Source organism: Lissotriton helveticus, chromosome 12, assembly GCF_964261635.1.
Source record: "Lissotriton helveticus chromosome 12, aLisHel1.1, whole genome shotgun sequence".
Classification (NCBI taxonomy): domain Eukaryota; kingdom Metazoa; phylum Chordata; class Amphibia; order Caudata; family Salamandridae; genus Lissotriton; species Lissotriton helveticus.
In genome coordinates, this window is record NC_136073.1 from 135,117,120 (window position 1) to 135,144,099 (window position 26,980).

The 26,980-nt window shown below is 46.6% G+C and overlaps 1 non-coding gene across 1 annotated transcript; it reads left to right on the forward strand.

The window, feature by feature from the left end:
• Nucleotides 1-5,126: 5,126 nt before the first annotated feature.
• TRNAS-UGA (transfer RNA serine (anticodon UGA)) lies at nt 5,127-5,213 on the forward strand. The gene has a single exon. It is a non-coding gene; the product is annotated as a tRNA-Ser (tRNA).
• Nucleotides 5,214-26,980: the final 21,767 nt, after the last annotated feature.

The window sequence follows — 26,980 nt, forward strand, 5'->3', positions numbered from 1 at the left end:
AAGTGGAAGCTTTTTTAATATTATATACAAGTCATAGTTGCTGCTTATTTGTCTTATTCAACTAACAACCAGTGACAAAGCAAATATTCCTGCCTTGTTGTAGGTATGATGTTTCTTGCATCATATATCTGGATGCAATGATAGAAACCGCAAAATACAAGTCGGGCGGCACACTACGCTAAACACAGGTTTTTAGCTTGCGTGTGTTAAGCCACGCCCTCAATTACATTGGCCACGCCGCATTTTTTGTCCCACTTGAAGACCTGACTATCACTAATCAGACCCTCCAGGACTTCGCGATTTCCCGATTTGCCCAAAAAATCGCAAAATCGGCAGTTTTGTAATAATGCCGCGATTTTTACAAAACTGCCCGCGAAATTCCTCTCAATTCCCATCTTTTGGGAAACGAGGACCTCTTGTGGCCATCTTGTTGACGCTAAGTATGGGCGAATTTTGCGAATCAGCGGTTTGCGAATTTGCGCGAAATCGCAAAAAAATCCGCGAATTTGCGAATTTCCCTGCGAAATCGTGGATTTTTTGCGATTTTGCACCATACTTAACTCGAGTACTTTCAGGCTAATCAGTAAGTGCTACCTCTTTGGGTAAATGTATAGTGCTTTTCCTGCACTACAGCTGCCTAAAGTGCCAGAAGAGTTGTCTCCAGTGACCATGTGTGTGTTACTATGCCATCGCGTCGAAGGGCGCAGGGGTCCCTTGAGTGAGCTGTCCACATTAGTGGGTAAATGGCGGGAAGACGGTGCACACTGCTAGCGTGTGGGCGGGACTTCCATACGAGTTCACATGCCTCTTGTGTGTATAAATGGTCAGAGACCGATCACAGCAGCAGATGGGGAGAATGAAGCTCCAGTGACCATGTGTGTTACTATGCCATCGCGCCGAAGGGTGCAGGGGTCCCTTGAGTGAGCTGTCCACATTAGTGGGTAAATGGCGGGAAGACGGTGCACACCGCTAGTGTGTGGGCGGGGCTTCCATGCGAGTTCACATGCCTCTTGTGTGTATAAATGGTCAGAGACCGATCACAGCAGCAGATGGGGAGAATGAAGCTCCAGTGACCATGTGTGTTACTATGCCATCGCGCCGAAGGGCGCAGGGGTCCCTTAAGTGAGCTGTCCACATTAGTGGGTAAATGGCAGGAAGACGGTGCACACCGCTAGTGTGTGGGCGGGGTTTCCATGCGAGTTCACATGCCTCTTGTGTGTATAAATGGTCAGAGACCGATCAGAGCAGCAGATGGGGAGAATGAAGCTCCAGTGACCATGTGTGTTACTATGCCATTGCGCCGAAGGGCGCAGGGGTCCCTTGAGTGAGCTGTCCACATTAGTGGGTAAATGGCAGGAAGACGGTGCACACCGCTAGTGTGTGGGCGGGGCCAAACGGGCGAAGCTTCCATGCGAGTTCACATACCTCTTGTGTGTATAAAAGGTCAGGCACGATCAGAGCAGCAGATGGGGAGAATGAAGCTCCAGTGATTTTTTGGGGCTGACTGAATTTGACCTTCAACTTGGGCACCTGCTTTATCTGTAAGTGCTTCCTGTTCTCCTGTTCACAGAACCTCCTTGTCTACTTGTAACTGTTCTCTGACCCTGCTTCGAGGGTCAGAGCAGGGTCAGAGAATTGTTGCAATTAGGCAAGGAGGCACCAGGAAGCACTTACAGGGTTACAGCAGGTGCCCAAGTTGAAGTTAAATGGTTACAAAGAAATCAGCTTCCACTTGGGCACCTGCTGTAACCCTGTAAGTGCTTCCTGAGCAAAATTCGTCCCGCTCGCGAATTCGCGGAATTTGCCGCGATTTTGCGCGATTCACGGATCGTGAAATTGCGGAAAATCCGCAAATTCCACGAGCGGAACGAATTTTCCACCCATACTTAGTTGACGCGCTGACTTTGTTTGTCCTCAATTTATTTTGCTGATCATACTAATAAAGAGATGAATATGCTAATTATCATTGGCTTTGTGTATTCAAGCCCAAATATGACAAAGAGGTGTGCCAGTTTAATCTGAGATCTAGTGCCAAACTATGACGGGATGATAGGAAGATAATCTCCAGACCTGACATGCACTCGTTGAGCATTTGTCTCTGGAGATTAAAAGGCATAACTCTGCCAGGAAGGTCATTTACAATGACGCTCACTTTGCAAAACACAGCTGCTGAATTTGGAAATGAATTCCCCATGGCAATGAATTTTGGCTGACAAAAAGAAAGTTAGGTTTAACAACAGTGGCAACGAAAGACAACTCTTGAAGGTATTCAAAATAATCACCGTAAATTATATTTGCCTCAAAGAAAACACCCGCACCATCCTAACAGTTTAGCCGGTGTTTGGTTGTGGTTCCACCGTCTTAAAACAGCAATTTCTTTAAAAGCCGAGGTACCGGCATAACGTATAAGTGCAAATATTCAAATGTCATTTAGCATGTGAGATGGTCTGATGATGCATGCCTGCATACACATTGTCATGCTGCTTTTTTGCTGATGCAGTTTAGTGTCAACAATAACCATTTTATTTTTTATTCCACGATGACGTGTTTGCTTCCATACAATACATTGTGAAAACAGTACATGGGTCACAAAAGAGACAGGAGAGATGTTACCCGTGAACCTGAGAGGACTAAACTCACGGTGAAGCACAAAAAAAAACAGGATATCTGTGCAGCTGTTTGAAACTCAGTCCTTGCCCTGTTAAAGCATGGATCAGATGAATTTTAGCTTAATCACCAGATCATAAAGATTTATGGGCCTGCAGGTGAAATTCCACACTGCAATAGTGAAATGTGCAAGGGCTACAGTGAGAGGAGCATGTTCTTAGAGTGTCCTTTGCATGCAGCGATGGTAGTTTGTGCTGTGTGGCTGCACTTTCCTAAACTGTTCCTAGCTCACATTATGATATTGCTTCCAGCCCACAACGCGTAGAAATCATGCATCAAATGTATTGCGGCCAGCGTGATTGTGCTTTAACTTCCTGTGTGAAATACGATTGGTGAAATGCGTGCGAAGTGAGCACGCAACAGATGTTTTGCAACAGTTGTGTGCGCAGTGTATGCATTTTGGATGCAATTAAACAAATATACCAGCTATGCAATGTTATGGCCATTTACAGTGTCTTGCAACTCTAGAATGAATTTTGTGTGCCTTTTAGTATGAATAGTGATTGCACAGTGGGTATTGTGAGTAGGGCTACGGCTGCAGTGGGTGCTATAACAGGAATGATTGCAGTTATTCAACCCTAAGTTAAGTGTGCAGTGTGAACATTGCGGGGCATTCAGCTGAAATGCTACTGCACGTTGTGCAATGATTGAAGTAAATTTGCCTGCAAGAACTGTGGATGTGCATATAGCTTTTTCTGATATTAAATACCAATCTGTGCCAGCACATAGATTGCTTAACTACTTCCTCAGTTACGTGGAAAATCTCTGTGCGTCCAAAGCACACAGAACGCTAGAGGGAGAGAGCTTTACTGCGCATAAGGGATTGGCTGGCCTGAGACAGCTGGTCAAACCCTTATGCTCAATGGTGGGAGTACCAACCTCTCCGCCGCCAGCAGTGTCATCCCCTGGGCCCGCCCCAAGAATCGTCAGTAGCCTACTAGCCTGTCCAGAGGATTAAAATAAAATTATAATAAAATGGGTGTAAAACCCTTTTTATTATCATTTTATCTGCTGGTGGTGGCTGGGGGGAGGCTCCTCAACTCTAATGGAGCAGCCACCGCTCCTCGTTTTCCTCCTGATATCTATGTTGTACCTTAGCCCACAAAAACTGAATTACTTGGCCTGCCCATATGATAAGGAAAAGGTCTACAACAAATACCACCTGCGCCACAGGATCTTGGCACTGTGCATAGAATTAACATTTATTGGAGCAGGGGAAAAAAGAAAAATATGAAACCAAAAGGGAAACAATAAAATAAAAGCTTGTGGGCCGCCGCTGCATCGGTCGGTTGGGGCTTCAATAACTGGCCCTAGACTGCTTTGGAAGAAGCCATGGAAACTTGACTACGCTCAGAGAGGTCTACTTAAAAAATTACATTTTAGAGGATCAAAGCTATTTGGTAATGTACTTGATGACATTGTGCAAAAAGGAGCGGAAGAGTAAACAATTCTCAAACCTTTTAAGCTGGGGTCTAGAAAGTAATCCTTTATGTTCAAGCGTCCTCTCCAAAATCTTCAGGACAAGATTCCCTTTTGAGGCCAGGCTATGTTGCTCAAGTCGACCTACGAGGACTGGACCAGGTGAGCAGGAGATGACCTCCCTATGCAGTCTATCTCACTTATTTGGAACAGTCACTACGATCCTGCGCCCTAGGGAGCCTGAGGAAGAGGTGTCCTGCCTCACGGATCTAGGAACAGTGGTCTAGGAACAGTGGTGCCCCAGCAGGGGTGCATACATTGTCGCTAGAACATCCCAGGGAGCTCTCTCCTATGAGGTTAGGATTGGAGCTGTGCTTCCATAGAGCTGAAGACACTTTAAACATGCCTAATTCAAAGTAGAATACTCTGCTAAAACAGTTTCCATTGATTTCAGGGTGAAAATTAATGATTAAGAGTAACATAAAGTGCCGCTAAATGTCCATATTTGTGCCGCTAAATTTGTTAATCCATGCCGCTATATCCTGGGGGGTCTGCCTAATACATTTTGAATGCTCTGCATTGAGTGGATTCCGCGTCCTGTGTTTCCTGCCGCCACAAGTGAGGCTGGGCCTCTTGCCAGAGTGAGCCCATGCACTTGAATGTTGTATTTAAAGTTTCTCATTAACTGCGGTTACCGTGAGCCAGACTTCCTCAGACGCCCCCTGCTGGCATTAGATGCCCCTTCAAGTGACACCAGAGGATGGGATTTAAGAGTTGTAGAAATGAAAGACAATCAGTGAAATGCGCCGCTGTCTTTGAAGGGAGTCGAGCGGTTCACCTGAGCCCATCCGGGGCAAGGGGGGGGGGGGCGGATGCAGTCACTGGAGCCCTGGGAAATAATTGGTGCATTAGAACATATTCACAGCGAGAAATGCAGAGTGTTCAAAGAGTTATGCATCAAATCACATTCATACAACCTGTCAGGACTGCACGTTCAGAAAGAGAGAGTTCAAAGGGCACATTGTGACTCATCAGACCAGGTAGTCGTGGCCGAGCGGTTAAGCCAAGGCGATGGACTTGAAATCCATTGGGGTCTCCCCGCGCAGATTCGAATCCTGCCGACTACGTGTAACTTTTGTCACATTCTCTGGTGTTTATGGCTTTAAGCTCTTTCCTCACCCCTCAGTCCAGTATCTTACTCCAGCTCTTAGGACTCGTCTTCCATCCTTTTTCCAGCCTTTCAAATTCTTCTTCTAAGGTGCAAATAAGACCTTATTTCATCGCATTAGGCCCAGCAGTCACTTACCTCCTTTGTGAATTCACACCCACCCTTCTCCCTCCCCCTCCTTTCCTTTGTTCTCCTTCTCTGTGACGTGCTCTTCTCCTTTCTTTCAACCAGTTTTCCTGCAAAGTCGCCTTTTTGTCTCCCACACGTCTTGGTGCAAAAGGAACATTAAATGTGCACCGAATTCACAGCCTGTGTTCATCTCGTCTTCAGTCACAGAGGTGGAAAAATAAAAATCCGCAGCGAGGAATCTAAGCACTTCACTTAATTAGGCACAGTACCTAACAGAGGTAAGGGTAGCTTTGGCGCCTTAAAAGTGTGTAGATAAAAAGAGTAACCGACCTTCAGTTACTGCTTTAACAACAACCTACACGAGGCAGTGAGTAGGAAAATCGCTTCTTTGTCCGGTTAGCTCAGTTGGTTAGTGCTCCTGCTGACTAAGGGGAAATCGTGGGTCCAATAGCATTTCTATGAATCTACTTCCAACATACTGACACCTTTCCTCTGCTATCTCAACGAGGGCTGGCCAATCAAGAAAAGCCACATTAACTCTTTACAAGTTTGACAGCTAGGAGACAAGGGACAGCCAGGTGCTTAATTTGTTAAAAAAAAGAAAAATAGTGCAAGGGCCCTCTCAGGAGTCTACTGCATCCAGCATCACCCATGGCCCCGGCGAGCGCTGCCGACTGTACCTTCACAACTATTCCATCACACTCGACAAGTCTGACAATTCAGACTATTTCAAGCTATAAGAATGGCCTGCTGGAATTATTCTTTTTTAATGTATATTGAATTGATAAACTGTTGTTTTGCTCATCTGCAATATGCACAAACAGTGCCACCATTTGGTAGCCTGTCATAAGTGTCAATGTTAACAATTAAGTGCAGGTGCCGAGCACCTTGAAACCATTTGCTCAAATTAAGCACTGATGTCCTGCAACACACAATGGGGCAACCTGCACTAGAAGACTTTCAATTAACACACAGCTCCACACCGGATAAACCAAGAGATGCCAGGAGAAAAGGAAAACCAAAGAGGGTTCCTGAAAGGGAAAGACAAGACAAACAAAGCAGTAGGGAGGCGATGCTGAGCCAAGCACTTAGAAAAAAGGAATTGGAACAGGAGCAGCCTGGAATAGAAAATCGTTAGCCCCTTGTCCCTCTCGCTTGTCTTCCTTACATGTTGAGGCCCGCGCACCTCCCCTGATATCCTTTTTCCCAGCATAAAAAACTCGTCCACCACTCCTTTTTAGGTTTTGCCTAGCGAAAGCTGCGCTCTGCGCAGCTTTTTCGCGCAGGCGAAATCCTGTTGAGAACTGTAGGGTGCTTTGGGTCGGCCCTCGTCATTGATTGGCTGGCTCCGTAAACGGAGCCTTGCCATTGGACGAGGGGCCTGTCCGTCAATGCCGGACCAGACACGGGGGCGTTCCTGACATTCTTTGCCTTTTGCCGACGTCACGGGACGCCGGGAACGCCCCCGTGTCTGGTCCGGCATTGCCGGCACTTCTGCGTCTCTCCTAACCCCGTGACTGGCCGGCCGGCCAATCCTAGCGCGGCCGGCCGGAAGTGCCCGCCCCCCGCAGCCCGGGGAAGAAGGAGAGGAAGACGGCAAGCACTATGGCGGCGCCCGCGGGGAGACCGGAGAAGTGCCTCTCCAACCTGCCGCTCTGTCTGGGCTGCCCAGCCTGTCGCTGCTCGCCTCCCAGACCGATCGAGAAGTGCCGCCGTCGCAAGGTGCAGGTGAGTCGATTTATTTGTTTGTTTTTTTCCCTCCTCCCCTACCCTCCGAGCCCCTGCCCCAACCTGTCTTCCTCCTCGTGGCCGGGGCTATGTTTAGGGGCGCTAGGCCGCCCGCATGGCCGGGCTTTGTGTGCCGGTTACGGGATGCCTGGGAGATCCACGGAGGCTCTTGAGCCCCTGCGGGGGGATACAGGGGGTCCGCTTTGTGTCCCACCGCTGGCTGCAGTCTGCTCGAATGTTTTTATTGCTGCCCGCATTGCCCCTGCAGCTTTCTGCTGATGTGTTGGCTTTGTGTGCCGGTTACGGGATGCCTGGGAGATCCACGGAGGCTCTTGAGCCCCTGCGGGGGGATACAGGGGATCCGCTTTGTGTCCCACCGCTGGCTGCAGTCTGCTCGAATGTTTTTATTGCTGCCCGCATTGCCCCTGCAGCTTTCTGCTGATGTGTTTTACAGCTGGGAACCGGCGCTCGCTGGTCACATACCGAAGAGGGGGTCCGCTTTGTGTCCCACCGCTGGCTGGTGCAATAACACTAAATTGCTGAAAGCTCATTTGTACTGCTGACGCGGCCATCATTTTGTTTTCATGTAACCTCGGTGCCCGGTAATGGCCCATAAATAAAGCTTTGACATCCCAGGTGACGCATGCCTCGATTCCGGGTGGCTCCGTCTCCGCCGTGTGCCTTCATGTGGAATTTTCAAAGACGGGTCATCTTTGGGTGTAAGCCGACCTGCTCTCCTCTGTTGTGTTAAGGGGCACCTTGTGTGTGTGATTGTAGCTGCCGGGGCACTCTCTGTGCAGGAGGGAACTTCGAAAATCACCCTGCCTGGCTCCAGTCGAGCAGCCCTGTCCTTCAGCAGATAGAATGATTGCTTTCAGTGCTAATGACAGGTTGGTGTTATTAACTGTTCCATTTGTTAACTGTATCGAGCCCGGGTAACATTCCGGCATTTTTAAATATTTATCGCGCTGCCTGTGCCTTGGTACTGCACAGAAACGTGCAATAACACTAAATTGCAGAAAGCTCATTTGTACTGCTGACGCGGCCATCATTTTGTTTTCATGTAACCTCGGTGCCCGGTAATGGCCCATAAATAAAGCTTTGACATCCCAGGTGACGCATGCCTCGATTCCGGGTGGCTCCGTCTCCGCCGTGTGCCTTCATGTGGAATTTTCAAAGACGGGTCATCTTTGGGTGTAAGCCGACCTGCTCTCCTCTGTTGTGTTAAGGGGCACCTTGTGTGTGTGATTGTAGCTGCCGGGGCACTCTCTGTGCAGGAGGGAACTTCGAAAATCACCCTGCCTGGCTCCAGTCGAGCAGCCCTGTCCTTCAGCAGATAGAATGATTGCTTTCAGTGAAAATTGGTATTCTGTTGCCCTTTGTACATCTGTTAATCCTTATCGTCATGACAAGGGGAGGGAACGGTGTATCATCTATTAATAAGCGATCTGGAAATTAATGTCTGTGCTCATATTTTACTACACGTTTAAATATGCCTATATATCACCGTATTTATATTTTTTATATAAATGTATGTGCATTTTCTTGTATATATACACATATACCCCCCCCCCCCACACACACACACATACATATATCTATATCTTATATATGTACACACACGTGGTATGTATGGCAGGTGTATGTAACATTTATCATCCCGTATGATCGTCAGTTTCCTAATAAATGTAACCCACTTCTCTTGACGTTAAAAATATCGTTACTAAGGTTGACGAGTTAAATTAATCCAGTTGATAACTGGTTTAACTGATGACTTGTTACCGTTGCCATAGAATCAAAAGATGGATGTATTTTGAGAATGATCTGTAGACTGAGTAATCTCCAAGCAGCGATCACCCTCGAACAGGGAAGGACGACCATGCTTCCCAGTAAATTGGACCTTTACCACAGAGGTTAATAGAAAATAAATTACTTTCCCTGTTGGTGCAAACTTTATGTACGCGGTGAAATACATATTCATCACGGGGGAAGAGATGGCCTCCTACCATCCAGGTGAGAGGCAGGCAGGCTGTGGGAGCACAGTAAGGTCCTGTTTGTTGCAATAACATCTGTAGCACATTAGAACAGAACCTGATGTCTCGGAAGATCAGCAGACTCCTCACGAGAGAAGCACTAATACAGGCTGTCTTAGCCATGGTGATCTCTCATTTAGACTGTGCCAATTCTCTATACTTTGGCATACCACTGTATCTCACCAGAAGACTGCAGCTAGTACAGAACCAGGCTGCTAGGTTGATCTTTTGGCAACCCAGATCCCTCTGATGTGCCGTTCCAGTCTTTCTGTTCTACACTACAAAGTTTGGTTGGTCAGTTTCTTCCTTCCTCTCGTTTTTATCCTTTATTTCAGCATTGCGAAGATTTGGTTGACTTTGGGCGGCACATCTTTACTTTGTTTGTGGAAAAGAGCGATATTTATTAATTTGTTGACTGCTGTGCCCAGAGTCGATGACTTTTCTCACAGTGCATGTTGTACATTATTTTGAGAGAAAACATTGTTCATGAAGTTTTGGGATCCCACCCCTGCTCAGAGCGTTGTTTGTTGTCAGGTGTTCACAGCTTAGCAAATTTAGGAATTTAATTGGTCTCATGTCCTGATAGGGGTAATAATACTGGGGGTGTGCTACCGCGCTATCCAACCACCGTACGTCCTTTGTTCTGCAGTGAGGAGCAGTGAAGAATTTCGGGGTCCAGAACGTAATATAATGTTTCTACACTCCGTGTGCCCCTGTTGCCTGCTTGTGCTGTGTGGGTGTGTGTGGAGGGCTCTGTGTAGCTGTGTGTGTGGGAAGCTTTGTGTGGCTGTGTGTGTGGGGGGCTGTGTGGGTGTGTGTGGGGGGGCTCTGTATGGGTGTGTGTGTGGGGGGGCTCTGTGTGTGTTTGTGTGTGTCATTTGCGAGAGATAAAGCTAGTGGCATTGTAAATGGCAATGCCATTTATTTATGTTAAAAAAACATAAATAAATATAATGTCAAGAGCAATGCCAATAGCTCTAACTTTAACAAAGGCAAAACCATTGCATTGTAAATGCTTGTTTTAAAGTTCAATAAGTGAGTTTATTGAAGGAACCTAAGATAGTAATACAAAGGATATTATAGCAAACAAAAAACATATACCATAAAGGAAACCAAAACTAAGAAATAAAGCAATTAAATGTATGTCAGTTTAACACAGCATAAACAAGCATTAGAAATGCAATCGGGCTCGGATTTATTTGAGTTTGAGCTAATGGCATTGTAAATGCCAATGTCTTTTTGCCATGTGTTATGGAGTGTGTGCATGTGGTGTGTAGTGGAAGTATCTTGGTTGAATTGTAATTTTACCAATGGTGGCATGCTGTGCTTTATATGAATATGTTTAAAAGTAAAGTGTACCATACTGCGATTGCTTGGTGGAAGGGTGCACTGACGGCTGGTGGGTGTGTGCTTGGTAAAAGCGTGCACAGATGGATGATGGTTGTTGGTGTTTGTGCATGGTGAAAGCATTCATTGACGGCTGGGGGTGTGTTGTTGTGTGTGTTGTTTTCTGTGTGCTGGTGAGTGTGTGGTGGTGAGTCTGTGGGGGTGAGCCTGGGGAGTGAGTGTGGTGGTGAGTGTGTTGTGTTGACTGGTGACAAGTGTGTGGTGTTGAGAGACTGAGGTGTGTGGTTTGTGTGTGCGTTATGTGTGTGTGGTGTATGTGTGTGTGGTGTTTTCTGCACACTCACACACTGCCCCTACACATTCACACACTGCTCACCCGCACACTCCCAATGTCACCTTGCATAGTCACACACTGTTTACCCTGCACACTCATTCTGCACACTCACACAATGTGCACCCTGACACACTGTCTCTGCAGTCACCCTGCACTCACTGTCACTCTGCACTCACTGTCACTCTGCACTCACTGCCACTCTGCACTCACTGTCACTCTGCACTCTACAGTCACTCTGCACTCACTGTCACTCTGCACTCACTGTCACTCTGCACTCACTGTCACTCTGCACTCTACAGTCACTCTGCACTCACTGTCACTCTGCACTCACTGTCACTCTGCACTCACTGCCACTCTGCACTCACTGTCACTCTGCACTCACTGTCACTCTGCACTCACTCTGCACTCACTGTCACTCTGCACTCACTGTCACTCTGCACTCACTCTGCACTCACTGTCACTCTGCACTCACTGTCACTCTGCACTCACTGTCACTCTGCACTCACGCTACAGTCACTCTGCACTCACTGTCACTCTGCACTCACTGTCACTCTGCACTCACTGTCACTCTGCACTCACTCTGCACTCACTCTGCACTCACTCTGCACTCACTCTGCACACACTCTGCACTCACTGTCAGTCTGCACTCACTCTACAGTCAGTCTGCACTCACTGTCAGTCTGCACTCACTGTCAGTCTGCACTCACTGTCACTCTGCACTCACTGCCACTCTGCACTCACTGCCACTCTGCACTCACTGCCACTCTGCACTCACTCTGCACTCACTCTGCACTCACTCTGCACTCACTCTGCACTCACTGTCACTCTGCACTCACTGTCACTCTGCACTCAGTCTGCACTCACTGTCACTCTGCACTCAGTCTGCACTCGCTGTCACTCTGCACTCAGTCTGCACTCACTGCCACTCTGCACTCTCAAACTGCACTCTCAATCTGCACTCTCAATCTGCACTCTCAAACTGCACTCTGGACTCTCAAACTGCACTCTCAAACTGCACTCTCAAACTACAATCTGCACTCTGCACTCTGATTCTGCACTCTGATTCTGCACTCTCAAACTGCACTCTCAAACTGCACTCTCAATCTGCACTCTCATACTGCACTCTCATACTGCACTCTAAAACTGCACTCTCAAACTGCACTCTCAACTCTCAAACTGCACTCTCACACTGCACTCTCACACTGCACTCCCACACTGCACTCCCACACTGCACTCTCAAACTGCACTCTCAAACTGCACTCTCAATCTGCACTCTCAAACTGCACTCTCACACTGCACTCTCAAAATGCACTCTCAACTCTCAATCTCCACTCTGCACTCTCAAACTGCACTCTGCACTCTCAAACACCACTCTCAAACTGCACTCTCAAACTGCACTCTCAAACTGCACTCTCAAACTGCACTCTCAACTCTCAAACTGCACTCTGCACTCTGCACTCTCAAACACCACTCTCAAACTGCACTCTCAAACTGCACTCTCAAACTGCACTCTCAAACTGCACTCTCAACTCTCAAACTGCACTCACAACTCTCATGCTGCACTCTGTAACTGCACTCTCAACTCTGAAACTGCACTCTCAACTCTGAAACTGCACTCTCAACTCTGAAACTGCACTCTCAACTCTCAAACTGCACTCTCAACTCTCAAACTGCACTCTCAACTCTCAATGTGCACTCTCAATGTGCACTCTCAACTCTCAATCTGCAAACTGCACTCTCAATCTGCACTCTCAAACTGCACTCTCAATCTGCACTCTGCACTCTCAAACTGCACTCAAACTGCACTCTCAAACTGCTCTCAAACTGCACTCTCAAACTGCACTCTCAAACTGCACTCTCAAACTGCACTCTCAAACTGCACTCTCAACTCTCAAACTGCACTCTGCACTCTCAAACTGCACTCTGCACTCTCAAACACCACTCTCAAACTGCACTCTCAAACTGCACTCTCAATCTGCACTCTGCACTCTCAAACTGCACTCAAACTGCACTCTCAAACTGCTCTCAAACTGCACTCTCAAACTGCACTCTCAAACTGCACTCTCAAACTGCACTCTCAAACTGCACTCTGATTCTGCACTCTCAAACTGCACTCTGCACTCTCAATCTGCACTCTCAACTCTCAAACTGCACTCTCAAACTGCAGTCTCAACTCTCAAACTGCATTTACAAGTTGTGAAATGAATTCTTTGGCAGACTGTTCTAAAAACGACATAATCAAAGTATGTGTTCCGAGTTGCTAGACTTGGGGAGTTCTACAAACTTTCCTACCAATGTTCTTTACTTTATAAAAAATAAAAACAATAAAACTTAGCACACTTCCTCTTTTGCCATCGCGCAAACGCTGCAACTAGCAGGATACCTAGATTCCATTCGGGGTTTCTCCCAGAGCTCGGAAGAATAGAATTTAAGTCAAGAACGGAAATCTACTTCTGCTGCTCCGCCTTTCAGCACGACGGTCAATATACAGTCCCCAATGTTGATAGGGCGCGAGCATCTGTATCAGCCCCACGCAGCCCTCGTGACACGCTTTGCCAGGCGCGTCTTACAAGCGCAGCTGTGGGCAGTCAATTTTCTCGCAAACACCAATCCCATTAGGAAAAACAATACCAATAAAAACCCCAAACGAAGGTCCGTAACTGCAAGCAAACAGTTACCTCACCTTTCGTTGTGTCAACAACTGACGGGCTCCTTGAATCATTCCTTTAAAACTCTGCTTGCTGTCTGAAGGAAGTAACAAGGCGCATTATTCAGAGAGAACAAAACTGTTGGAAATTTGTGTGTGGAAAAAAGTTGACGCAGGCGGTATGGGAAAATACAAACAATACAGCAGCCTGTCACACTATGCTGAAGTTCAACACCACTGCAGGACTCTGCCCAGAAAGCAAACAGTTCTAAAAGGCGCTGCCTGCCAGCTTGCTATTCATTACCTCAGCTCCGAAAACAAAAGCTGCTGCAAAGAAACACATTATAAACTCGAGAGAACAATTCCATTCACACCGGCCACGGACCATTCCAGAAAAAAAAATGAAACTGAGATTAAAAGAACAGCCCATGACAGAACGTCAGACTCTTGTTCTTGAACTAATGAAGCCCTTTCCCGGCCTGGCATGGAGCAGCTGCGCGCTGAGCGCTGCTGAATGGTGAACGCGCCCGGCCATCTGGATTCACTTACGGAGGCACCCTGACAGCTCCTAATTATAATTAATGTACTTCTTTGCGCGCACACGAACGAAAAATGCCCAACATGGCGGACGAAAACTACATTTACCCTATCACTTCAAGGCTATTAAAACGACACCACAACGAAGACGAATCACTGGCCAGATGACATAACACACTAAGGAATGTGTGGAAATTGTCTCGCCAAAGCCCTAGGAGATACTTTTTTTTCCCCTTCTTTAACATTAGGATTAAGACGCTAGGGGAGAAAGACACAGCGATGCCGCCAAAAAGTGCCTCAGCTGCAGCCACCAGAGCCAGGATTGCAAAAGCGGCGAGGGTGCTACGAAAAGAGACGGAGAGACAGCAGCGAGAAGGGCGGATGGACGATGAAGACCAGCTACAGGTAAAGAAGACAAAATCTAAAAAACAAGTAACTGCAACTGGCTGTCTTCAAGACAGGAAATTTTAGCGACCCGTAGAAGAATAAACAGCGCAGGAGGGAGAACTGTGCACGAGTTAATGTTTAGAAAGACCCCAAATCAGAATAATTCTCAATTAGAGGCTGATCTTGAAACCAAGACTGTATCTATTCCAGTATTGAATGGGGATCAAAGTCCTGCAACTGACGGACAACAGAATGCCACTTCTGACTCAGAGGAGGGAACATCCAATACCCTTATTAATCCCGGAAACCCCGAGAACATAGCAACTATCGATGTTCTTAATGTGGAAATTCCCAATACAAATAACATCCTAATTGATGAGGTCTCAAAAACCAACTCATCTGATCAACCTAAGGTAATAATGTTGGATGAAGAAAAGCAGGTTGGGGCTGGCCGAGCAATGTCATTCTCGGGGCCTGGGGGCAATATTCTAGGAATGCAAAATGAACAGACTAACTCTGTGCCTGAAGAGTCTCTTCCCTCAATAAATAATAACCAGATCATACCTAACGTAATGGTGACAACTCCAGCGCTAGGTAAAACAACTACTACTGCGGAGGAGACATCTAGCGCACCTAAATCACCCAAACGTGCAATCTCTAATCAAACTATAGCAAATAAAGAGACCAATCTTTCGATGTCAAATATCACTTTACAATTGCTTACGCAACCAGGACAGCTTCAAGAGGGGGAAAAAGACCTTACGGACTTCTATTCTTTTTCCGATGACACTGAAGAGGTTGGAGCTGACAATTTAGGAGAATGGTCTGAGAGCTTTGAATCGTCTGAAGACGAATCAGAAATAAATATATACTCCTCAGAAGACAGTTATGATGAGGGGAGACAGATATCCAACACTGAAAACTAAGTCCAAAGGTAATACAAAGCCTATGTTAAAGAAAGTAACAGCAGGCCAACTTGAATATAATCAGGCTTCTTCCTCAGATATCCCAGGGGATTCAGAGGTAACCCCCTCTGCACTAGAGACCATCCTCCAGGCTATAGCAGCTCATAGAGAAGAGACGGCCCAGGATAGTAAAAGATCTCGCATAGCCCTGCGTAAAATGCAAGGGGTTGTAAAGAAATTATCCAAGACATGCACAAGGATTGGAGAGCGGGTAACTGAGATGGAACAAAGGGTAATGGCAGCAGAGAAAGATTCTTCCGAAAATTGTGAGAAAATTAAATTACAGGAAACAGAACTGGTGGACATCAAATGGAAGCTCGAGGAGTTCGAAAATAGGCAACGACGCAATAATCTTCGCATTCTGGGAATTCCAGAGAAAGTTGAGGGAGAGAACATACGAGCTTTCATTATTAAACTTTTCAGTGAAGCAATGCCTGAACTACAGAGTTGGAACTGGGAAGTTGAAATCCAAAGGGTACATCGTTTCCCTTTTAATCCGCCATTGAAACCAGGACCATACCCAAGAGCTGTTCTAGTGTACTTTGGTAATTTTTTACTAAGGCAGGCGATAGCAGATAAAGCGAGACCAGATCGGAAGATAGCTTGTAATGGTTTTTCTTTCTTTGCGAGACCTGATTTTTGTCACGCGACTGTTGAAAGACGTTGGAGGTTGCGAATGCTTATTAAATCGTTTCAAGAGAAAGGTGCTCAGGCCTATTTGAACAACCCGGCGACTCTCAAGATTGTCCACCATGGTCAGACTAAGTTTTTTCAGTCAGAGATAAAGGCAAAAGCATACTTAGACGAAATTTCATAGAATAACTCACTTGGGTTATAATAATTTAATAATCCATAGGGAGAAATGCCTCCTTCTTCGTGTTTTGATGTCATGTTTTGACGGGTGAATAAAATATGCTTTTCTTTGTGGAGATAGTATATAAAAATAGGAAAGGTTTAACCTAAGGGTGTATGATATAGGCTGGATATAAAGGTTTTTTTTGAGAAATAATACGATATAATATGATATACTTGAATGTGATGTAGAATCCTTGTAAGAATCCTTTGCCCTTTTTTTTTTTCTGCTCTTTTATGTTATATTGGTAGCTCAGTAGAAGTGCAGCAACTTCATCACACAGACTCTGGGTGAGTCTGGAAGCCTCAGCAAGAAGGGAGGAAGCGGAGAAGGGGCGGGCAAGAGGGAGGGACGATGTAGAGGGAGGGGGGAAGGGAAGGGGAAAATGGGAAAAAGGGGGAAAAAACCAGGCATAATAGCAGGAATAGAGATAAGTTTGGAAAACATAAACATAAAGCAGGGTAGGTATATGGAATATGATTTGAGCAACATTAAGCGACAAAACTACCATATTAATAATGGGTAAGCTTAATATACAAACCTGGAATATAGGAGGATTATTGACTAGAGATAAAAGAGTACGACTTGAAGAATTATTAAAACTATACCCCGTAGACATTTTATGTCTACAGGAAACCCATATTCCATGGAGTAAAAGAGCATTATTAAGACTGAGGGGATACCATCTGATAGTAGCTTCAACTCAAACGACAAATATAAGGGGGGTTGCAATACTGGCCAAGAGTTGTCATGGACAAGGAATACGTTGTGCATCAGATCCATATGGAAGATGGGCAATTGCCAAATTAGCTAATGGAATTACGATATGCACTGTTTATGGATCCAATCAGGATGATCCCATAACTTTTGAAAAATTGGAAACAGAATTAGCTATTTGGCAAGGTCCATTAATTTTTTGCGGCGATCTCAACATTTCTTTAATACCATCCTTGTCATCGCAGGTAATTGGATTGAAATATACTGGTCGGAAGCCAAAAGTTTATCAGGCTATTAGTAATTTAATGTGTAGCCTAGGGCTAACTGATATTTGGATGCAAAATAACCCTGCAGACTCTGGCTACACGTATTACTCACACCCCCATCAAAAATATGTACGGATAGACTATATTTTTACATCTAAAGATTTAACTTCCTCTTCGCAAATAAAGAAACTTCCGAAAACACTATCAGATCATAATCCCTTATTATTATCAATTGATTGTCAAACTAATTATAGCCAAAAAACTACATGGTCTTTCGATAGGAAATTACTATGCAACGAAGAATATATTGATTTTATTAAAGCCTGGACTGAAGAATTTTTTGGCATGAATCGATTTAGTGCTTCAAGGAATATTGTTTGGGATACTTATAAAGCCGCTTTAAGAGGGGAAACTATCAAGTATCAAACTAAAATTAGGAATGGGGAAAAACAGGAATTTGGAGTGAAAATAACTGCTCTAGCTAAAATAGAAGAAGAGCATATTGATAAGCGAGGCTAAAATACCACCAGAGTGACTTACCTCACTCACCTATAGTTACCCAAAATAAGTCAGCCGGACAGTGGAGAAGAATAAACAAAGCAAGTTTATTAGGCCACAAACTCCCATATGAGAGGGCCCTATATCGACCTCACCCCTAAGAGTGTGCCGAGAAGGACTGACTCACATCATCATGGTGATACATTATATTACGAGAAGGCAAAGTAAACACGCCCATAATGGAAAAGTACTGGTCCACCAGGAGTGTGGACAATGGCCTCATACAAGAGGCATCTGCACCTGTAATAGCAACACTTGTTATCATCTCCCAAGGACACAGAGCCAGGCCGCTACATCCCCAGCGCATGAGAACGGCCTGATAAGGAGTTTCGCTAGCAGGAGCTTCAGCTACAGTAAACCAAGAAATGCATATATGCTGACACAAGGAGTTATTCCTATTCCTACGGGAGGGGGGATGAGCAAGTACAGTTTGCACGCAGAGAGAAATAATTCAAAATGGTGGCACACATGCTAAGCTAAGAACACTGCAAACGATATCACACGCATAAGTGAATAACTGCATAATGAGAACATAAACGTAAATGCGTAAATGTAAGTAATTAGTTAGACACATTCCGCTAACTCATAAGCATAATGTACGAAGGGGGCGGGGCTTGGAATTGACGCCTATCAGACCCTCCTTTTAGCGGACTGTGGCTAACACGTTTGTTTCCATTTATTAACCAAAAGGAGGGCCTTTACAGCAAAATCTATGGGCCGGGCAAAACTGGAAAGACATACTTAAACCAGAACATCATCATGAATGAGTATCAACCAATTAGCATCAGTAAGTTCAACAGCATTGGAGACAGGGTATTGTTTCAATCTGTTCGTAGACTTTTTCATATTGCTGGCACACATAGAGCAACAAGGGGGAAGGCAGTAAACGCAGAGGCAGCATGACAGTAGGAAACCTATAACACCTATAATGACCATGAATATTTTCCAACCCCAAGAAGAGAAAAGACCCCACAACCATGTCTGTAGGGACCAGGTACCAGTATCTTGATGAAGTTCAGCAGCCAACCTATGAAGTTTCTGCACAGCCAAGTTAACTGTCGGGGCGGAGTCAGGAATATACACGCAGCAAGACGTCCCGATGACGCGGCAAGCTCCACCCCTATCTGCCAAGATGACGTCAAGAACCATTCTATTCTGAATCGTAAATAATCTCATAGCCTGCATCTCCAGTGACATATTAGCTGCAATATCAGCTTCAGTATTCACTACCTTTTCCATAACCCGTGAAAGACGTCTGATGGACCTACTATTAAAGATAGGGCCCCAGAATGGCAACAGGCCTTTAGAAAAATCGTTAAACTGCTGTCCAGCGGTGTCCGTCTGATCAACGTCATCAACTTGAAGATCCCTCCTTTTTCGCTGTCCTTGCACCACATCAAACCTCCTATGTGTCTTATGATAATCCGAAGGTGCTACATAAACAGGAGGGAGTAAATATGCCAGGTAACATGTCCCACCCCAACCCTCAGGCAACCACAGGTACCCGTTATCTCCACATACAAAGTAGACATTAGGGGGAGTGACAAGCGAAGGACTAAGGGTCAGCCGAATCGATGTCGTCACATTACAAATACTGTCGCCCACCTTAATCGGACCTCTACCCTGTATACAGAAATAAGGCGAGGGTCCCACTACTGCTAGGGGCACCAGAGAATGACCACTACTGTTTGTTGCAGGAGGGCGTCGGTATGCTAGAGAAGAGTTTAACTGTAGAAAACTCTCTCGTACCTTATCAGTGTCATTAGGTATCAGAAATTTGTCCAACTTTTTCGAGCAAGTCTCTAAAAACTTTTGGTCGAAACGTCCATCAGTAAATAATCGTCCAAGGGATGAGGGAGGCAAAGGGCGTACTCTCATCGTCAGTGTAGACTTACTGTAGGGGAGTCGTGGGGTGAGAGAGTCAGGCTGCTGGAAAAACTTCACCCTACCTATCAAGGTATACCAGCCCACGCAGCTATTCACAGGGGTCAATTGCAGTGCCAATAACCTGTCCTTCTTATATGCTGCAGAAGGAAGCAACCCACATACCCAGCAATCTGTCACATTGTATACAGCGTGTGCATGATGTAGCGTTTTTATGAAGACATTATCACGGTAACCTTTTCTCATACATTGTTCACCATAATCAACAGTAACCATATTATGTTCTGGTAAGGGAGAAGGGGTAGGAACCAATTTGTGGACGGGGTAAGCTTTATCCAGAAAAAACAGTATTCCAAGCATTATCAGAAAGACAATAATGAGCACCACAATAACCACAATTTTGCTTTTTCGTGATAGGGCACGCCATGGTGAATCTGGTTCTGGTCTGCGAGGGGCAGCAAAGGCTGTTCCTCATCAGGTATTGGGCGACCAAAAGGATACATTTCTGCTAAAGAACGGGGCAAAGGATATCCTAAAAGTTCAAAAGCTAGGGACACTACTAAAAGTTCAGACACTCCAAAACCGGCCAGAGGGGTTCTTCACCCTTCGATGGGCTGTTCTCCCTATGTCCGTTAAAGCCTCATAGGCAGGCTTTCGACTTCGTAAACCCTAATCCCTCGACGGAGTCACACAACTGCAGTGACTCAGGAGCACAAAACTTGGGCCCACGTACAATTCTAATGTTCCATCCAGCAATGTCTCAGAAGTGCACCAGGGCTCCTTTCAGCAGTCCATCCCTATTGCTACACTAACCTATCGACTATAGTCCACTCCTAGTCCCTATCTCAGCCCTTCTTCCAGTGCTCAATGCGTTTGCCTCTCTTTCCTGGGCCGCAAATTATAGCGAGTGCTCCCTCGCACTTCGGGGTCTGAAAACAGAATTGGTGGATCGTTTGGAAAAGAGGTGGCTTTGGTCACTTGAGCACCGTGACCGATAGGGGCCTCGCTACTCGTACTCAGGGCTGGCTTCCGTGCTTTGTCGTCGTGCTCCTCCCCAATCAACACAGCATCAGAGAAAGGGAGATACTTAGGCAACGATTCTGTTTCGTGATCTGCAATGCCACCTCTTACCCAGGCATCATAGGGTAAAGGCAGTGGAACTTTCTTTACGTGAGAGGCGTGCGTCCACGCTTTTCGACCCTCCACTCGAAGTGCGGTGCGGGTGGTGAGCAGCACCAACCGCGGCTCAGACCACCTGGGCTCCAAACAGGACTTCCGCTGGTACTTCTTAACGACGACCCAGTCCCCTGGGTTGATGCCGTGGCCGGGCCCCTCAGGCAGCGGCTTCAGTGTGTCTGCTACCTGCTGGTGAACAGAATGGAGGTCTTTAGTCAAAGCATACAAGTAGTCTGTCAACATAGGATATTCTATCTCTGAGAAACATTTTGGTCTAGGAACTCCCCACACATTGGCGGGCCTGCCGAATACAACTTCGTGGGGAGAAACACCTGTCTTGGAATTTACTGTAACTCGTGTGGAGAGTAGAGCAAGGGGAAGAGCGTCTGGCCAGCGTAGCCCAGTACTTTCCTGTATCTTGGCCATTTTCAGTTTCAACGTACCATTAAATCTTTCAACTAAACCCGCAGCCTGTGGGTGTAAGGCTGCGTGGAATTTTTGAGAAATTTGTAATCCCTTGCATATATTTTTCATCAGTTCTGCATTGAAAGATGTACCGTTATCACTCCAGATCACCCTAGGTAACCCGAACCTGCTAAAGTATTCCTTAATCAACATTTTAGCTGTCGACATGGCTGTACAGTCTTTCGTTGGAAAGGCCTCCACCCACCTACTGAATGCGCACACCACCACAAGTACATACTTAAGGTTGTTCACTCTTTCCATTTCAATGTAATCCATCTGTATTACTTCAAAGGGGTATGTTGGGGGTGCAAAATTACCCACAGGGACAGGTGTTCCCTTCCCAGGATTGTGTCGTAAACAAATCATGCACTGCTGTACCATACGTGTGGCCACCCTGGAAATATTCTTATTACTCCATACTGGGTCTAATAATTTACATATTCCTTTGGCACTTATATGAGCTGGTCCATGAGCCATTGTCACCACTGGGAGGACATATGCATTTGGGAGCAACCATCGTCTTTTGTCTGTCACATCCGTCCAACACTCATCCGAGTCCAACTGTCCCTTTCCATTCTTCCATTCCCTCAGCTCCTCCTCAGTCACTTTCTCCTGTATGTTCCGCACACTCTGTACAGTATCTGCAAACATATTAATGTCTGGTACCCATCTAGCCGGTCCAGCCACAAACATTCGCGGGAGTCTATTCCTGGCAGTTTCTTTGGCTGTCTGATCTGCAAACGCGTTTCCCCGCCCTACATCATCAACCACCGCTTTGTGTGCGCTGCACTTTATGACTGCTAGCCTTCTGGGAAGCGTTAGAGCCGTCAACAGGCGCAATATCAATGGGCCATGTTGAATTCGTTGTCCGTGTGATGTCAAGAATCCCCTCTCTGCCCACAGTCTTCCATAACTATGAGCCACGCCAAAGGCGTATTGGCTGTCAGTATAAATGTTCACATCCAATCCTTCACTCAGTTCACATGCACGCATCAACGCTATTATCTCTGCAGCTTGGGCTGAGTTGTACGGGACTCTAGAAGTCTCCACCACTGTTTGTAATGTCGTGACTGCATATGCTGCTGTTGTGGTGCCGTCCGCTAGTTTAAAACAAGACCCATCAACATACAACTCTCCGTCAGGGTCATCTAGGGGCTTATCCGTCAAATCTACTCTCCCTTTTGTCTCCTCCTCTGTTCGGAACAGGCAGTCATGCATTTCACCATCTTTCTCATCTGAAGGGAGAGGCAACAGTGTGGCTGGATTCAGGGTAGCGCATCTTTTTATCATTACATGTGGGGCAAATAGTGTCATCTCATAACCTGTCAGACGAGCGCTAGTTAAATGCTGCATCTGTGTTCTGTTTAGTAAAATGTCCACTGCATGTGGTACCATTACCGTAAGAGCTGAACCCAGTACGAGCCCTGCCGATTGTCTTATCGAGACTGCAGCAGCCGCTGTAGCCCTTAGACAGCTCGGAAGCGCTCTTGCCACATTGTCGAGCATTGCAGAGAAGTAAGCACACGGTCTCTGTTTCCCTCCAAAATCTTGTGTTAAGACAGACAACGCGCAACCTTCCGCCTCGTGCACATAGAGTACAAAAGGCTTCTGGTAATTCGGTGTTCCCAAAACGGGTGCAGAACATAGAGCAGTCTTCAACAACTCAAACGCTTCTTGGCATGCAGGTGTCCAAGGTAGGGGCTCACACACCTCTTTCGTGGTCAGATATAGCAGGGGTTTTGTTAGTAAAGCATAATTAGGTATCCACTGACGACAGTACGATGTTATACCCAAGAATGCGCGCACCTCTCGCTGTGTTTTAGGTACTGCCATGTTAGTTATTGCCTTAACGCGTTCTGGTGTCAGCCTTCTCCCGTCCTTCGATAGGAGGTGACCGAGGTAGGTGACTTCCTGTCGACAGTATTGGAATTTGGGGAGGGACACCTTGTGTCCCTTACGAGCCAAATGGTGTAACAATTTAACAGTAGACTCTCGGCACCCCTCCTCAGTATCAGAGGCGATGAGAATATCATCCACGTATTGCAACAAAACATTGCCTTGCGGGAGCTCCAAATCATCTAACTGTGCTTTTAATGCTTGGCTGTAAATACTAGGGCTTTCTGTATAACCTTGAGGAATTCTACAAAATCTAAAACTGCGGCCGGCCAATGAGAATCCGAAGAGATACCTGCTATCTGGGTGTACAGGTATACTGAAGAACGCATTCTTAAGGTCCAACACTGAAAAATATTTAGCTGAGGGGGGTATCATAGTCAAAATGGCAGTAATGTCAGAAACCACTGGGTACTGGGGCTCAACCACTTTGTTAACATGGCGTAAATCAATCACAAAACGATAGACATCAGGTGTATTCTCACCCGCGTCACCTGAGGATCTTTTAAGTATCGGAAGTATCGGACTATTACAGATATTCGAGTCCGTCTCCTCGACTACTCCCGATCCAATCAAATCCTGTATAATCTGCAACAGAGCCCTCTCTCCATCTCTAGATATCTTGTATTGAGGTATGCGAGGCAGCTTCGCTCCCACCTTAACATTTATGGACACCGGTGCAATGTCCATTTTTCCCACATCAGTATCGCTACTGGCCCACAGACTCGGAGGGACATCCCTGAACTCAACTGGGAGGGGCTCATCCTTAGAAAAACATTGCTGCGCACGCGCGACAGAAGGACCCATCGTAAGGTACACACCATCCGGGGAACAGAAAATCGTAGCATGCAACCTTTTTAACAAATCCAAACCCAGCAAGTTTTCACCACAATTCGAAGTCAAGAGAAAAGGGGAGTCAACAGTAAAGGGGCCAATCGTAAGTGTCAACGGCTTAGAGATGGGGCTAACCACCGGGGTACCAGAGAACCCCACTGAAACATTAGTCTTGCCAGACAGAGCCGCCCCTGGAACCTGAGAACGTGCTACAGAACTTTTCGTAGCACCTGTATCCAATAAAAATTTCTGATGGGATCCCGACAAGTCTGCCGTTACATAAGGCCCACGTTGATCAACATCCACAGAAACAGGTCCCTCACTCTGCCCTACGCTGTCCTAGTTATAAGAAAATCCTGTGAAATCATCCATAGCGTACGTATCGTTGTAGAACTGTCTATCCCTGCCATCATCGCCCTCCCTCTGAGAATGCTGTCTATCCCTTCCTCCGTCAAAATAATTTCCTCCTTGTCTCCTGCCCTCCTCAGACTGTCTAGTGTCTCTATTCGCTTCTCCCCGACCTCGTCCCCTACCAGGTCCAGCCTGGGATCGTAGTAGTGGACAATCTTTCCACCAGTGCCCTTCCTGTTTGCAGTTAGCGCACTGGTTGGGTCCCAAACGCTCTCTTCTCTCTCCTCTCCCGAAGCTACTTCCTCGACCACCTGACACGGGCGGGGCTCCCCGTCCTCTGCCCTTCGCTACTTGCTGCAACAAAACCTTCGTCTTTAAATCTTTCGCCTTCTTTTCCTGCCTGTCCTTATTCTCGTTCTCTCTATGTTCATAGTACTGGGCCATGCTCAAAATGCCTGAGGGGGTAGATGTTGTCCATGTACTCTCAGATGCTTGCAGTCGGGCCGATATTTCTGGCAGCAGATTCGTAACGAATCTATTGACAAAAAGACGGAGCCCTCCATCTTGAGAGATATCTTGTCCGCTAAAATCCATAAACGTTTCCTCAAAGCGGGGGAAGAAATCTGAAACTGCCTCATCCTTTTTCTGCTTGCAAGCCGTTAACTTATCCCAATCTACCTTTTTAGGAGGAATGAGTGAATGCATATATTGAATTATACGCCCTGGTAATGCTAGTATCTCAGATTTCGGCTTTTCGCCTGGCTTACGTTCCTTATCCCAATCTGTAAATTCTTCCCAAGTTCCGCCTAACTCATCTCGATGTTCCGCACCCTTCACCTGTCTCCACACATCCACGGGGACCAATAATCCGAAAAACAGTTCAATATCTGCTAACGTCATTACTGTCGAGGAGGCTGCCTCTGTTAATTCCTTGTAGTAAGCCGTTGGATTTTTTCTAGAGTCGGGTAACTGCGCCTTCAGAGCTAAAACCTCACTCCTTTTCCAGGGCGTATACACCCATTGTTCTTGGAAATGAGCATCTACACGTGGTCTAGTCACTACCAAGGTGGTCGGGTCTACTATTTCAGATACCTCAGGGTGAAATATAGGGTGTACTTCACGCATTGGATGTATCCCCGGGAAGTGGGTCTCACCTGTTGCTGTTAGCTCATTCCTGTATTCCAACAAATACCCCAAACTACGGAGCACTTCCGCTGCTCCAGTATTAGCCCTGTAGGCATGAGCCTTAATATCGCGAAGAATCGCTGGCGCCTCACCACCATATCCCTGCTCCCATAGCGCTATTAGTGTCGTTGACATGTGCCACAAAGCATGCTGCTGCATCAAAGGCTCATAATCCTTCATAGTAGACCAAATATCCTCTAGTGAATAAATGTTATTCCTGGCCCATTGACAAGCTTGATTAGCTACCATTGTCTTCTCGTCTAGGGGTACAGTAGCACGTGTGAGTAACTTTCGTACCTGATGGAGTAGTCCTCCCTCCGCTCCTCTAGCAGGTGTTCGCAACGCGCTCTGAGGGGTGGCGCTGGCAGAAACAGTGGGGATAGCAGGGCCAGCAGAGAACAGCGGGGATAGCGCCGCAGACGCAGGGCTCGCCGCCGAGAAAGGGAGCAAGGGTGCCGTGGTAGAAGGGGAAGTAGGTCCCCCTGCAGAGGAAGCAGGTGCACCGGACAAGGGATGGGCACTGACTTGGGGAACTGAAACCACCGCCTGTGGGGCGGAATCTCCGAGCACGGGGTACAGCGGCTGTGGAGCATATGGGGGAGGGGGTCGGGCGCTCAAAATATCTTCCATCTCGTCTGTATCCTCTTCCTTTACCACATAGCACTTATTTTCCAATAACCGAAAACGCCTATCTGCGCGCTCAATCCGCAGCTCATTCTCTTTCTTAGTGTGTTCCCTCGCCTTCTGCGCCGATCTTTTCTGAGCAACCTTCTCCTCCCTTATCTGCCGTTCTCGTGCCTCCTTCTGCCACATTCGCAAAGAATCAAACATACTCTGACGGCTGCGCCTAGCAAACAATTTGTCCTGTAAATAGTCTAATTTTTCCGCATCAAAAGAGCCTAGTAAAGGCCACTGCAAATCCACATTATCCATTGTATACTTATGCCATAAAGAGGAAAACAAAATAGGAGGCAAGCCATGTTTGACGTACATGTCGAAATTTGGAGAGCCTTCCTGCGGGGCAGGTTGGCTCTTAGCCAATCTCACATCTGAAACCTCCTCACAACACCCGAAACACCGCAATTTACTAAAGCACGGCATTTTGTTCTCTTACAAACACACAACAGCACAACAAAAATTCACAGTATCAATATGCATATATCAATCAAATAGAATCCGCACCAAAACACGTGTTACCAAAATGGGACAAGGCCCGTCGACCAAGTCCTGGGAAACCTGGACCCTACCGCAGACTGAACAGCACACACCCGCTGTTCCGAGACTGGGAAACCAATCCGTTTCCCGGGCAGCACTACAAATCGGCAGGCGCCACACCGCGCGGGACCCGGCACTCTCCCGTAAATCACCACATTAGGTGTTCGGGCGAGGCCAAAATCCTCGCGCAGCAGCCGCTCACCAACCCGCAGTACTATCCAG